Here is a 15307-nt window from a genome sequence, read left to right on the forward strand (position 1 = left end):
ACACATTTTTGTTTAAAAGCAAATAACCTAAACCTACTTATTATATAACCCTTTCCTTCCCCAAGGACTTTTTTAATAGATCATTTTCACATATTTAATTCATATATATACTAAAAGGCCCCTTTTGATATTATTCTGTTTCTTTGATCTCTCTGAAGATGCTTATGGTTGTATCACATTAAGTAATAGGTTACATCTTTATACTGATTTAATATCCTGCAGCAATGATTTAACTCATTTTTAATCTTTTTCATATTAAATAATACATGTTATATATTTTTCCACATAACTTAAAAATATACTTTTAAAAATAAAGGTTAAAAAAATCTTGTTAGAAAAATACAAGTACTGTTTTTTTTTTTTAAAAAAAAGGTAAAGATAAGAAATATACACAATCAAGCCCAAATCACCCTCCCTACCACTATTCTTGGTCCTTGCAAGAACAGTTTATGCTTTTAATTTATGCTTTTAATTCATTTGATAATTACCTCTAAGACTCAAAATACTACACTTTGCTAATATATTTTACAATTTGTCTATTCAAACATTATCTACTTCCAGCTAAATGAGATGGCTTTCAACACTGTAAATCTCTCTCTGATTCCTCTATTGTGTTTAATCCACTATTACAATTCATTTCTGTTACCTTTGCAACTTTAAATAATATATTTTAATATTTATCTCTTGTTCAAACAAGTAGAGATTTTCTCTGGATTTCCTTCTTTGCACAATAAAGGGTTTAGTGTCCCTGTTTCAACGCCTATCTCCCTCCGTCTACTTCCCAACTTCTCTCATCTGAACATTTATGTTCTATCACCTCATTTGTGTTTTTGGTAATTCAAAAGGCCTAAGGAAGGCCTAAGGTCTAAGGAAGAAACAAGGATCCAACAAAAATAGAGCTACATTTCCCATTCTCTAGACGACGTGAGCTGAGTGATCCCCAGCAATGGAGTCTCTGAAAAACCTATAACAAGCATCCCTAAGAGGAAGAGGGAGCTCTCATCACCTTCTAAATCTAGAGAACATGGGAGCAACACCACACAACCAGCCAGAAGGTAACATTCTTTCCTCCCTCCCTTTTTCTGATCTTTGAGGGGTAGAAACCAGTCATCAAGGGAGGAAAAACTGTATTATAACAAGAAAGAAAGGAAGCCTTAAGATTAAAGCAAAAGGGAAGTTTGAATATTATATGAGATTGGACTTTTAAATACCAAGACCATGTCTTATGATTTCTAGCCATGGAAAACCTTTCCACATTGCATAAAAATGACCACAACCTGTTCAACTTTTCATCCAGGAAGGGGAAAGAACTAACACTAAAAAGACCAATTTCAGTGGAAAGAGAAAGAGGGAAAAAAGTTATTTTATGATTATCTTCTATAAGTTTGTTTATAGCAATGATTGCTTAAGGGTTAGAATTCAGGTGAGAGGTTGGAGTACATAACTTTTGGTTTTGGGGGGAAGGAAGAAGAGAAGGGTAGAGGGAGAGAATCTTAAGCAGGCTCCACCCTCAACACAGAACCCTATGCAGGGCTCACAAGAGTCAGACACTTACCCGACTGAGTTACCCAGGCATCCCAGTACAGCACTTTCCAACCCCATTTCAGCCCTACAGTTCTGTTTCTCACTTTTAAATTTACCTTTGATTGATATCTACATTATTTTAAATGTATAGATAGGACTGTATATAAAAAATAAAATGTAATTTTGAAAGGATGTATTTAAAATTTTTAAATTGAATCATTATTTCTTCCTAAGCTTCCATTAAAATTACTTTAGCTTCATGCCTAATATTTTTCAGATGATCAAGGATTCTAAGCTTTTTTGTCCTTTAAAAAAATTCTGATTCATATAAAAACTAATACCAAAAATTTATAGAGGAGCTAATTTTTTTAAGTCCTCACTGCATCTCCATTTTGATAAAAAATTTTAGCCCTGCTTATTCCTTTCATGATCTTTATAAAAGAATTCTGTATAAAGACTTTTAAATCCACATGTTGTCCACATGAATTATTTCAAACAATAGAATCTACGGGAAAGTATATTACACAGTATGACCACAACACGCTAAGGATTGCTAGTGAACAGATGATCATTTGGTGGTTGGAGTCACCATGGCTCCATCAAAAATACCATTTTCCTTTCAAGTTCCTATTATTTATAGAATCACTAACATCTGGCCCTCTGAAGAGCCTTTCCTATCCTACCCCTAACACTCTGCTTACATTTTCTGATCTTCAAAAGGGATTTAAGGCACCTTAAAATAAATTCCATGTACACAACAGAGTTTGGGGGAAAAATAATATATTGAAGATATATTATATATAAGATATATAAGAAAAAGAGAGAGCAAAATGCCAAGTGTGAGGTTTGACATAATTGTTGCGATTGCTGATTCAATTTTGCTCTGAGTTTCCTCAGAGGCAAAATCCCAACATGTTAAGTACTTCTACTTATTTGTTTAATGAAAGCAAACCAATTTTGAGAGAGAGAAAGGGACAGAGTCAGAGGTCATGCATTTCTTTCCTATCTATAAGTTCAAATGAAACTGTATACAGAAAATAATGGGTAATGTATCTTTGACCAAAATTATCTTTGACCAAAATACACACAAAACCAAAGATAAAACCTTTAGAATTAATTAATTTAGTGAAGGTGGTTGTTCTGGGGATAAGGTAATAATATGAAACAAGTATATCATTTTCTAGGGCTTTGCCCTGATTCAAGGATAGGGTGTGGATTACGGAGAGAAGTGAGTGGAAATCATGTTTTATAGACTGATAAGGTACGGATCTCATAGAGTTTTAAGTCTACTGATATTGTAGAGTTTTAAGAAGGAGTTGGTTAGCAGATGGTCTGAGATCAAGCATTTTGGCCAGAGTCCAGAGAAGTAGCATTATCTGTTATATGCAAGCCATATGTTCAATACCATATTGGTGGGTGGCAATGTTAATGTCCCTGGTTCACAAGCCATACCTTCAGAGACATGGCTGGGGCATGTCCACCATATTCATAAGTGGAAGTACTACTATCTTCCACATGTCTCTGAAAATATATTGATTTCTTTCTAAGCTTTAAGTCAATAAAGTTGCATTAGTCTGACAAGGACATAAGTTTCCAACACTCTTCTACGAAAAGGCTTATACTTCAAGCCCTTCAAAATGAAAAGCCTTCTTTCCAAAAGCAAGTTTATGTCTATTCAAACTTTGGAAGCATAAGTATAAATTATAAAATTTTTTCAGTGTGCTGTTCTTTCTCTAAGTTTAAAAAAAAATAATCTCCTTAGCCCCTTGGTATTTCAGTATTTCAAAGCTTTTAAGGCCAAACTCCCAACGTAACCTGCCTTATTAAAAAAAATGTTCATTTGTTTCAAAGTGTTGTGATCATACTAATGTATTTTAAAAATCAATTAAACTTAATCCAAACATCTCAAGAGAGAGGAAGGTTTACTCCTTTTTCATCTAGACTCAGACACAAAGCCCTTCAGTGAATGCGTTTTCAAGCTGTGCTGGGAATATGTAATGTCCAGGCAAACTGCTTAAATGTCATCCAGCAAGATGCAAATCCAGCATATAGTCTGGAGGAACAAATGTTTGAAAGTCTAATACACCCAGATTAATGGTGAGCCATAGTTATATACAATGATGTCATTATACCAAGAGAATGCTAGCCAGATGAATTTGCAGAACGACTTGGAAAACTTAATTGGAGTTTTCTTGGCTAAGTATGAAACATATAACTGTTCAGGACTCCCTTTAAAATAATTAACCAAATTGTAGAAAAGTGTTTTATACTAAACTCTGAAAGGAGGTCACAGTCATGTTTTGACAGCTGAATAAGAATCAAATAAAACCAAATTGTTTACTAACTCTAATACAACCTCAGCTGTCTAAATAGTTTTAATAGGGACAGGAAAGTAAAAAATGCAAGCTCACCAAACAGGGCCATCCTAACAGATGAAGACAATTGCACCAATTACATCGGTTAAGCACTTTATTCTCCTAAAATCATAATCTCTCCACAAGTGAAAAGTCATTTCCCCCAATAAATCTCTTTGCTGACCATCTTTGCTTCTATAGCCTGATTTAAATATCTGAGTGTCTTTTGCAAACCTACCTCCTACTTAATGAATTACCAAGCAGATCCTGACTCCTTATTCAATGCACTGTTATATATACTAAGGAAGAATCCAAATTTGTTACAAAATACATCTGTATAACAAATAGCAGCCAGGTGGACAACTGCAAACATCAGGAATATCATTATATAAAACAAAGTGCATAAGCATGAAGAAAAAAATAAGCGGGTTGAAAATAAATAGACAAAAAAGGGTTGTTTTAATTCAGGATTATAGATTATCTTTTTCTCCATTTTCCAAAATACCTATAATGAGATTTTATTAATTCTATATAAAAGAGAGTATCTTAAAGATTGCCTTACAATATAACTGGGGAAGAAAAACAAAAGTGCACAGAATGAGTCAAAAACATTCAAAAGTAGCATATCAACACTTGAAATAAATAAGTGTATCAACGTGTGAATAAAATAAATTCAAAACTGTTAAGTGAGAATCAACCAAAAGTTGGTTCCATGTGGCTTCCTGAAGAAAGTGACTTTCTGGGCTCTGGGAAATCAAGTTATCCTGCAGCAGAGCATGATAAATTCATGAGGCTACCAGAAAAGCTGGAGCAGATGTAATAGGAGTTTATAAGAATGCTGAGTCTGCAGAATGGAAGACAATTGCCTACACACTGCAAGGGTATGTAAGGAAAAAATGATAGTTTTTCAAGAGCAATTGGGTGGCAGGAAAAGCTTTGTGCCAGAAATTAAATGACCTAAATTTTTGTGTGAGTCCTGTCATTTTCATGACTTTGGATAATCCACATGACTTTTCAGAGTCTCAATTTCCTCATCTGAAAAATGATAACGGTAATTATACGTATCTCCCACCTTCCTTCATTATATCATATCAAATGATATGATATTTCCGACTACAAAAATATAAAGTGTTACTTGTATGAAAAGGGTTTTTATGAAGAATGTGTTAATATGCATCCACCAGAATATCCCCACGGCCCAGGTCTTACCTCTAGACTTTCCATACACTCTTCCAAATTAACCATATTCATACCTAGGGCTTCAACCACCATCTATCCATAAGGCTGATGGCTTTCAAATCAAAATTTCCTTTTTTTTTAAAGATTTTATTTATTTATTCATGACAGACACACACACACACACACAGAGGCAGAGACACAGACAGAGGGAGAAGCAGGCTCCATGCAGGGAGCCCGAAACGGGACTCAATCATGGGTCCCCCGGGGTCACTACCTGGGCCGAAGGTGGCGCCAAACCGCTGGGACACTGGGGCTGCCCTGAAATTAAAATTTCTAACTCAGATCTGACTACTTATTAGATATTTCCACATAACGATCCATGTGCCCTTAAAATCAACATGTCCAAAACTACTTACTGTTCCTCCTCTAAAATCTGCCCCATACCTAGTATGATCTGTCTGAGTAAAATGCAAGGTCAACACAATCCCTGTCTTGGATCAGGTTCTGCAGGAGATGAATGAATGTTCATGTGCAGTCGCACAGTAAGGAAGGGCTCCCAGGAGAAAATGCTAAGGGGGAAAAAGGGAAAGATGACTATGGAAAAAGAGGAAGCCAAACAACCGTGTGATTTCAGCAAAAGATCTAGCCTCAGCCTGATTCCCACATGGACAGTGTGTATGACATCTCTCCATTTGTGCCACCTCAAGAGAAGAGAGCTGAGCTTCCATATTCCTGTACAGTCTTTGGTTACAAAGCCATGTCAGAGTCGGCTAGGGAAACTTAAGCTCCTAGGCACTTCCAGTTCTGTACCTGTGAGTAAAGGGGCTCCAGAGGCTGTTGAGTAGTCTTTCAATGAGGCAAAACAAACAAACAAACAAACAAAAAACACAGACATTTGAGGAGGGACGTAGAGATCCCTGAGCATGTAAATAGGGTTGGTGTGGTTAACATCCCTTGAAATATCCAACCCAGAAGCCTATGAGTCACCCTGGAGTCTTCACTCTTATTAATCCTGCACATTGTACCAATCCTCAAGTCCTGTAGAAGTACATTATTTCTCTCAAATCAGTTCTGACCACTCTTTTGCTATACTTTGAGTCCTCATCATTTCTAGCTTAAACTACTAGAGAAGCATCCTACCTGACCACTATGCTTCTTTTTGAAGCCCCCACTGAACTGAACCACTAAATTGTCCTCAAAGGATAGGGAGACCAATATTTCAAACCATGTAAGTGGATTTGATTTGTTAGTCCCCTATTTAAAATCCTTAAAGATTTTACTTATTTGTTTGTTTGTTTGTTTGTTTAGAAAGAGCGAGCAAGAACAGAAGGAGGTGCAGAGGGAGATGGGGATAAAGAATCTCAACCAGGGGATCCCTGGGTTGCTCAGTGGTTTAGCGCTTGCCTTTGGCCCAGGGCGTGATCCTGGAGTCCCGGGATCCAGTCCCACATCAGGCTCCTGGCATGGAGCCTACTTATCCCTCTTCCTGTGTCTCTGCCTCTCTCTCTTTCTCTCTCTCTCTCTCTATCATAAATAAATAAATAAATAAATAAATAAATAAATAAATAAACAAATAAATCTTAAAAAAAAAAAAAAAAAGAATCTCAACCAGACGGGATCCCTGGGTGGCTCAGTGGTTTAGCACCTGCCTTCGGCCCAGGGCGTGATCCTGAAGTCCCGGGATCAAGTCCCACATCAGGCCCCTGCATGGAGCTTACTTCTCCCTCTACCTGTGTCTCTGCCTCTCTCTCTCATGAATAAAAAAAAAAGAAAAAAAAAAAAAGAATCTCAAGCAGACTCAACACTGAGCATGGAACCCAACACAGAGCTTGATCTCACCACTCTGAAATCATGACCCAAGCCGAAATCAAGAGTCAGACACTTAACCAACTAAGCCACACAGGTGCCTCTCTCCCCATAATTTTTAAGATGAAATTGAAACCTCTTAGCTTTTCGCACCCAGCCATTCATGCTTTGACCTCTATGTTGTCAGCTCAGCAGTTTTCAAACATTCTGTTCTCAGGACCACTTATACTCTCAAAATTTATTGGAGACTCCAAAGATCTTTGGATTATGTGGGTTACAACTACTAATAATTACCACATTCAAGATTAAAACATGTGCTTATTTAATTTTATATTACTGTTGAGGTAGAGGCCTCCCTTGGTGCAAAATTCACCAACAACCTGCTCACAACATATAGGAATCCAAGCCACCAAATCCAGCACCACTAAAATTAGGCTTCTCTCTCTTTTCTCTTAAGAGTTTATTTATTTATTTATTTATTTATTTATTTATTTATTTATTTATTTATTTATGCTACACACACACACACATACACACACACACAGAAGCAGGCTCCATGCAGAGAGCCCGATGTGGGGCTCTATCCCAGGATTCCAGGATCACTCCCTCAGTCGAAGGCAGGCGCCAAACAGCTGAGCCACCCAGGGATCCCCTAGAATTGGGCTTCTCAACCCCCATACCTCCTCCCAGAGCGGATTATGTGTCCTTCCTCCCTTCTACTCTCTCTTTCTAGGGCAGAAACATGTGCAGATCTGAGAGCTTTACATACCTCCAAAGGCACAAATTGTACCCAAGCCTCTCATACCAATGATAACTCCATAAGCCTCTCCATTTCATGACTCTTGAATTAGCACATTATACTCTTGGGTGTAATTATGCCTCTGTTCCTGGTGAAATCATTCCACCACCCCTAATCCCCTAGATTTCCAGTCTGATTTACAGCAGAGTCCTCCTCTGCACTCTAACCCAGAGAACGTTAACACCCCCATGCATGCTTCTTCCAAAGAATGAGAAACTCCTTACCCTAATAGTCAAGTATCTTGTTTATTCTTCCCTCAACTCTTCAGTTCTTTGAGGCCAGATGCCGTGGCTTAGTTGAATTTTTACCCAATGTGCCAACTCATCCCCATATATGGTAAATAGAAGGCAGTTGATAAATACTTGCTAAATGTCAATAAAACATCACATGGTAGTACACTGGACTAGAATCAGCATTGGGTACAAGGGTTAGGTTGTAAAAAATAAGTTGAGAATGGAAGTGGGAGGCACTTCAATAAAGAGTGTTTGCTTGTCTGTTGGAAAAGGGGATAAACCAGAAGAATGGAAACCAATTAAAAGACTAATGAAATAAGTAAACAGGAAATATTAGAGGCCTAAAGAAAGTAAAAATGGAGAAGAGGAGATATAATTGAGATGGATCTAGCAGGTGGATTAAATAGGACAATGTTCTCAAATGTGGTGGTAAAGAGAATGAAGAGAATGAAGACATTTGCAAGTTACTAAAACTGAAGTAATATCTGGTCATATGCTTTTTTGTTTATTAGAAAGAACATAAGCTTGAGAGCTTGACTTGAACTTTGGTTCTTCCATTTCAAAACTATGTAATATAGAAGAAATTTCTTAAATTTTTTCGTAAAAAAATGTAGGAGATCCCTGGGGGGCTCAGTGGTTGAGCTCTGTCTTTGACTCAGGGCATGATCCTGGGGTCCTGGGATTGAGTTCCACATCGGGCTCCCTGCAGGAAGCCTAGTTCTCCCTCTGACTATGTCTCTGCCTCTCTTTCTGTATCTCTCATGAATAAACAAATAAAATATTTTTTAAAAATGTAAAAGTTATAAGTAAACCTCATACATTATGGTGAAACTAGATATTATATAAATGGCAGCTATCCCAGTGCCTGACACCTGATAAATTATATTTCTTTGTCCCCTATTTGCTCTTTTGTCCTATTTTGGATTTTGCAATTTCTTTGATGTCTGCACGTTTTTGAGCTGAGGCTAAAGAGACATTAGAGAACATCCTTAGACACTGTACCTCTACCACAAATGGCAAATGATGAGTATCTTTCAGAAACACTTTATGGTGCACCAAGATGAGCACAAAATAAAATGAGGGGCTTTGCTAAATTTTGGGTGACTATATGACTCTAATTCCTCCTTATATATTCTTGTTTTCTCTTTTCTCCCCCTCATAAGACCTGCTTACAAACTGGACCATGAATTATTCATTTATTCATTGAAGACCCTAGCCACTACAGGCAAACAGCAGAATTGCACTTCCAGACACTAATGATGAAGAGAGCATTTATTTTTTTTTTTCACTAGTTTGTTGCTTTTTTCATCTAAGGCTAAGATGAATGCTCAAGTACTGAAAGGAATAGCCATGCCCCAACACAGTATCTCTCCATGATGACATTCTCTGGAGGCTCTATCTGGCCTCTGTGAGTCTTTTGCCCTTGGTCAACCTTCGCACACCTCATCAACAAAAAATAACCCATAGGCATTGTGCCCCATGACCTGTTCTTTTCCAAACCTCATTCTGTCTTCTTCCATCCCATCTTCTCCCATTCATACATTCATTCATTCAGTCTCCACACCGACCAAAGCAGCTCCCCAGCTATACTCAGGAAATTAAAATTCTGATATATACAAATGTACACAGGTCTTCATGTATTTCTGTATCTGAAAGTAAGATAAGTATCCTAAAAAAAGTGATTCAATTTTTCAAGTCTTTTTTATCAATAATAAACATGGAGATAGATGCCTTTCCTTGATCACATTTTGAACGGCTTTTTTCCTCATTACCAACCCCTTTTTGAAGTTCTGACTTTCTCAAGCACCATTTGTAATTTCAAGATCTAAAGAGAATATGGGCAGCCTGGGTGGCTCAGCAGCTTAGCGCCACCTTCAGCCCAGGGCGTGATCCTGGAGACCTGGAATCGAATCCCACTTCGGGCTCCCCGCATGGAGCCTGCTTCTCCCTCTGCCTGTGTCTGTGCCTGTCTCAATCTGCATCTCTCATAAATAAATATAAAAATCTTTAAAAAAATCTAAAGAGAATAAACACATCGTTTTTCTTGACGTGGAACACACAGATCCCCTTTTGTGTCCCCATAAGGAGTGCGTAGAGAATGATATTTTCCTGGATTATTTTTACCAAATATATTTAATGGCATTAACAATCTAGCTTTTGAAGGAAGCCATCTCTTTTCTGGACTGCTGGATGCTTAGCCAGAGGAATTGTGCCACCAACGCTGGTGTGTCCTTAAAAAAGACGTGACTTTGAACATCAGAACACTGTATATGTGCCATAGCCATAAGCAATGAAGCTATTACTGAATTCAAGAATAATCTTGTTTGTCAAAGGTAATGATATATGAAGGTAAGTAAGTCCCTAAGCTTTACTTAAAGAATATTCATTTTCTGAAATGTATCATGCTTGAAAGGCTATCACTTACAAAATTCAAGTACCGATATATAACACTAACTGAAAGAAATAAAGGTTGTAACAGCTAAGGAGACTTTAATTTAGTAAATTATTTTAGTTTCTAATAGAAGTTTAATTATGATTTTAGTAATTTGACCAGTATTCATTTCCTTTTACTTAGTATAAGTTACGTTTCTCTAGCACAGAATTAAATGCAAGAGTCAAGCATTCTCTATTATTTAAGTAATGTGAACTTACAGGAAAGGACAGAAAAAATATTTTGCATTTATTTTGCAAAAAAAAAAAAGAAAAGAATAGAAGAAGCAAGGACATCTTAGACTTTCAGGTATATAGATCTTTCTTTCTGACACTCAACTGGCCTAGGACTTAAGAATGAAAAGTAGGAAGCCTTCTATGTTCCTGAATTTATCTGACTTGTCAAATCAACTGCATCTCAAATTTCTTCCAGAGCAATTATACAACATCTAATTTGGAAGCATTCCTGGGAATAAAGAGACAAGATTTCACATAAAAAAATAACCTGATGGCTTAAATTTTTAATGTTCTAAGTTTAATCTACTCATTAAATTGAAAGCGATCAATAGGAAAGTTATCTTTCAGTAGAAGGAAAGCATGTATAAGATTCCATATTTTGGAACCTCCTTACTACTTTCCCAAAAGACTAAAGAAATAAAGAATGAAGACAATAGGAAAGTTATCTTTCAGTAGAAGGAAAGCATGTATAAGATTCCATATTTTGGAACCTCCTTACTACTTTCCCAAAAGACTAAAGAAATAAAGAATGAAGACACAGTTATTCCACACTTAGAAATGAGTTAGAGGGCTTTGGGGGGAACTGGATAGCTAAACAAAAGGAGATACTGTTAGCATGAAAAAGGAGAGGAAAGGGTGATAGCAAATATCAGTGCCTCTGAGTACACAATGATTGTTTCAAATACCTAGAGGACCAACACATGGATGAAAAATTAGAATTGTTTAGGAAATTATAAGCCACTAAGCTAAGCCCAATGAAACCTAGGGAAAGTTAAGAATTATTGCCACTTACTATGAAGAAGACAAATGTTTTAAAGTATTTTTATTTAAGAAGATATGTTGAATTAGTAAAAAAAAAAAACTTTTTAAAAATCACCCATGATCCTACAACTCCAAGATAACCATTCTTAATGCTGACTCATCTCCATTCAGGGATCTCACTGCACATTTGTTTTAGTATCTGAATTTTTGCTTAAAACCACAATGAACATCTTTACTTGTAAATAAATATATTTGTCTGTTACATCTTCCATAATGGCTATAGAGTATTTCTTTGTACAAAACCACCACTGTTCATTCACTAATATTTTTGGGCATTGCAATTTTTTTCAAATTTTATACTATTAAAAATAAGAATGAAATTATAGGGTGTCTGGGTGGCTCAGTTGGTTAAAATTTGCCTTGGCTCAGGTCATGGTCTGGGGGTCCTGGGGTGGAGTCCTGGGTCAGGCTCCCTGCTCAGTAGGGAGTCTTCTTCTCCCTCTCCCCACCCCACTCCACTGAGCAATCTCTCCACTCACTTTTCCACCTCTTACTAATATTAGGTATTAGCATTCTTTTATTCTTTGTCAATTTGACAGATGAAAAATAGCATCTCGTTAAGAGTGGATCTTTGAGTATCAGCAAGAACATACGTATGTATAATTATCACCCATACCATTTTCCTTTTAATTTTACATGCAATGCTTTTTACCTAAAGATTGTTTGCTCATCTCTTTTAGCCACAAACCTTTATCCTGCTCCCTCTTTCTCTCTCTCTCTCTTTCCCTCTCTTCCTCTCTCTTTTTTAACTTAAGGATTTTGCATATTTAGAAAGATGAGACAATATCATTTACAGAAAACCCTAATGCAGAACTTACCTTAAAAAATGATAAATTGCTCATCAAGGAAATTGCTTAAGATTAGGCTGCATGATTTCCAGCAGGTATTTTGTTGCTGTTGCAGAAGCCTATACAAGACCTCTAAGATTTTATAATTATGGATATAAAGATATTAAAAGTGATTTGGGAATGTCATTAAGAGAAAAAGTAAACAGGAGGATCAAAACCAGAATTGAGACAGAGGAATACTACCGAATAGGAGCTGGGTGGGAGACTTTCACTGTTCATTATCATCCCTCTGGGGTACCACCTGCACTTGAGTAATTAGGCAGAAATCTGGACAAATTCAAAGACCTTGTTTAGAAATAATTCTAACAAGGGGAGACTGAGTCTGTAACCCTAACCCAGAGTTTCTATAGGTCTAGAGAACTGGAATGCTCTGGACCAGAGAGAACACCTGAAGACTCAGGCAAGAAGAAACTGAAAGCCTGAGTTAAGGCACCAAAAGAGAGGCCAACTCTCTTACCTCCCTCCTTTAACAGTGCGAGGGCTTGCTTGGATAGAGACAACCTCTCTCAAGTTTGAATTAGAGCTGGAAAGCCTGGAGAAACTGGAGCAGGTGTTTGACTTCATGCATCACTGAAAGATCTGTAGTCCTCTCACCTATTTGGCAAGGTTATAGAGCAAATAGGACAAACCCTACTTCACCTGCAGATTTCTTTCTTTACAATATATGACCTTGCCGTGGGGGACAATGCATCGCTCTACAGACAAAATGCAATGTGGTAGAAATAAGAGGGAACCAGGTCATCAAGCATTTTCTGTAAATGGTCAGTAATAAGTAGTTTTAGGCCTTTTGGGATACATACACTCTCTTTTGCATATTTTTCTGTTTGCATGCCTATTTACAACTTTTTAAAAATGTAAAAACCATTCTTAGCTAATGGAAAATATAAAAACAGACCCCATGCCACAGCTTACCAACCCTTGGTCTAAGCACATCAGTTAAAAGACTAAGATTGTCAGATAGGACAGGAAAAAAAAAAAAAAAAGACCCAATATATCATGACTATAAGAAACCCATTTTACTTTTTCTTTTTTTTTTTAAGATTTTATTTATTTATTCTTGAGAGACACAGAGAGAGAGAGAGAGAGAGAGAGAGGCAGAGACACAGGCAGAGGGAGAAGCAGGCTCCATGCAGGGAGCCCAATGTGGGACTCCATCCCAGGACTCTAGGATCATACCCTGGGCTGAAGGTGGCACTAAACCACTGAGCCACCAGGGCTGCCCAAGAAATCCATTTTTAATGTCATGATATAGATGGAATAAATGTAAGTAAGATGATTTTAAAATATATGCTGTGTAAATGCAAAGCAAATGAAAGCTTGAGTCTATATAATAATAGAAAGACTAGATTTAAAAATCATGGGAGCACCTGGGTGGCTCAGTTGGTTGAGTGTCTGCCCTCAGCTCAGGTCATGATCCCATGGTCCTTGGATGGAGCCCCAAGTTGGGCTCTCTGCTCAGTGTGGGAGCCTGCTTCTCCCTCTCCCTTTGCCCTTCCACCTGTTCATGCTCTCTCAATCAAATAAAATCTTTTGAAAAATAATGGCAATAAGCAGGGTTAAATGAATATTACAAAATTATCAGAGGATCAATTCACCAAGAATGCATAATAATTTTAAGTGTGAATGAATCTAACAACAGAGCAGTTAAATATATGAAGCAGAAACTGATAGTACTGAGAGGAGAAAATGATCCACGATTACAGCTGGAGACATCAAAACTGCTCTCTCAGTAATCAATAGGGTGAGCAAAGAGAAAATCATCAAGGATCAGGAAGGCACAAACAGCAGCAAAAACAACTTCACCTAATTGACATTTATAGAAAATTCTCCCTCCGCACACACCTGCCATGAAAAGAAAATACACATTTTGTTAAAGTGCACATGAAATATTCACCAATATTCACCAAGACAGACCACATCTTAGGTCATAAAACAAATTTGAACAAGGTCACCTGGGTGGCTCAGTTGGTTAAGCATCTGCCTTTGGCTCAGGTCACAATCCCGGGATCTTGGAATCAAGCCCCATGGTGGGCCCCCCGCTCAGCGGGGAGTCTGCTGAGCAGGGAGCCCTCTCCCTCTGCTGCTCCCCCTGCTTGTGCTCTCTTGCCCTCTCAAATAAATAAACAAAATCTTTACCCAAAAAACCTGAGCAAATTTAAAAGAATTGAAATTATATAAAGTATATCTCTCACCACAATGGAATTAATCACAGAAAGATATCAAGAAAGTCTTCAAATACTTAGAAATGAAACATTACACTTTTAAATAACCCATGAGCCAAAGAGGAATTCTTGAGAAGTATATTAATCTGCTCAGGCTGTTCTAACAAAATACCACAGACTGGGTAGCTTAAACAACAGACTTTTGTTTCTCAGAGTTCTAAAGGCTGAGAAGTTCAAGATCAAGGTGGGAGCAGATTTGATTCCTGGCAACAGCCCTCTTTCTGGATGGCAGGTGGGTGCCTTCTTGCTGTATCTTCACATGGTGGAGAGAGAGAGTGCACTCTGGTTTCTCTTCTACCCCTCATAAGGACACTGATCCCATCTTGGAGGTCCCATCCTCATGACCTCATTTAACCCTTCCCAAAGGCTCCATCTCTACACATTAGCATATTGGGGGTTAGGATTTCAACCTGTAAATTGGGGGAACTACAAACATTCAGTTTTTAAGAGGAAGTTACAAAACATAGAACTAAATGAAAAGTGAAATTTAATACATTAAAATTTGTGAAAGTAGCCAAAACAACGTCTGGAAGAGTATTTATAAAGTTACATGTATATACTAGTTAAGAAGGAATTTCCGGAATTGATAAAAGAAGTTTCTACACTAAGAAATTAGAAAAATTAGAAAAAGTAAAACCAAAGCAAGCAGAAGAAAAGAAATATAAAGAGCAGAAATAAATGAAGTTGAAATGAGAAAAACAAAAGAGAAACCAATAAAACCCAAAGTAGGTTATTTGAAAAGATCCATCAATCTGATAGACCTCTTCAGACTAATCATTCACATGTAAATTCCTCCAATTTTCTGACTATGGAAGGATCCTTAGGTCCAGACTTTGTGACCTTAGATCTTTGG

The sequence above is a fragment of the Canis lupus genome, chromosome 16, assembly GCF_011100685.1.
Source record: "Canis lupus familiaris isolate Mischka breed German Shepherd chromosome 16, alternate assembly UU_Cfam_GSD_1.0, whole genome shotgun sequence".
Taxonomy (NCBI): domain Eukaryota; kingdom Metazoa; phylum Chordata; class Mammalia; order Carnivora; family Canidae; genus Canis; species Canis lupus.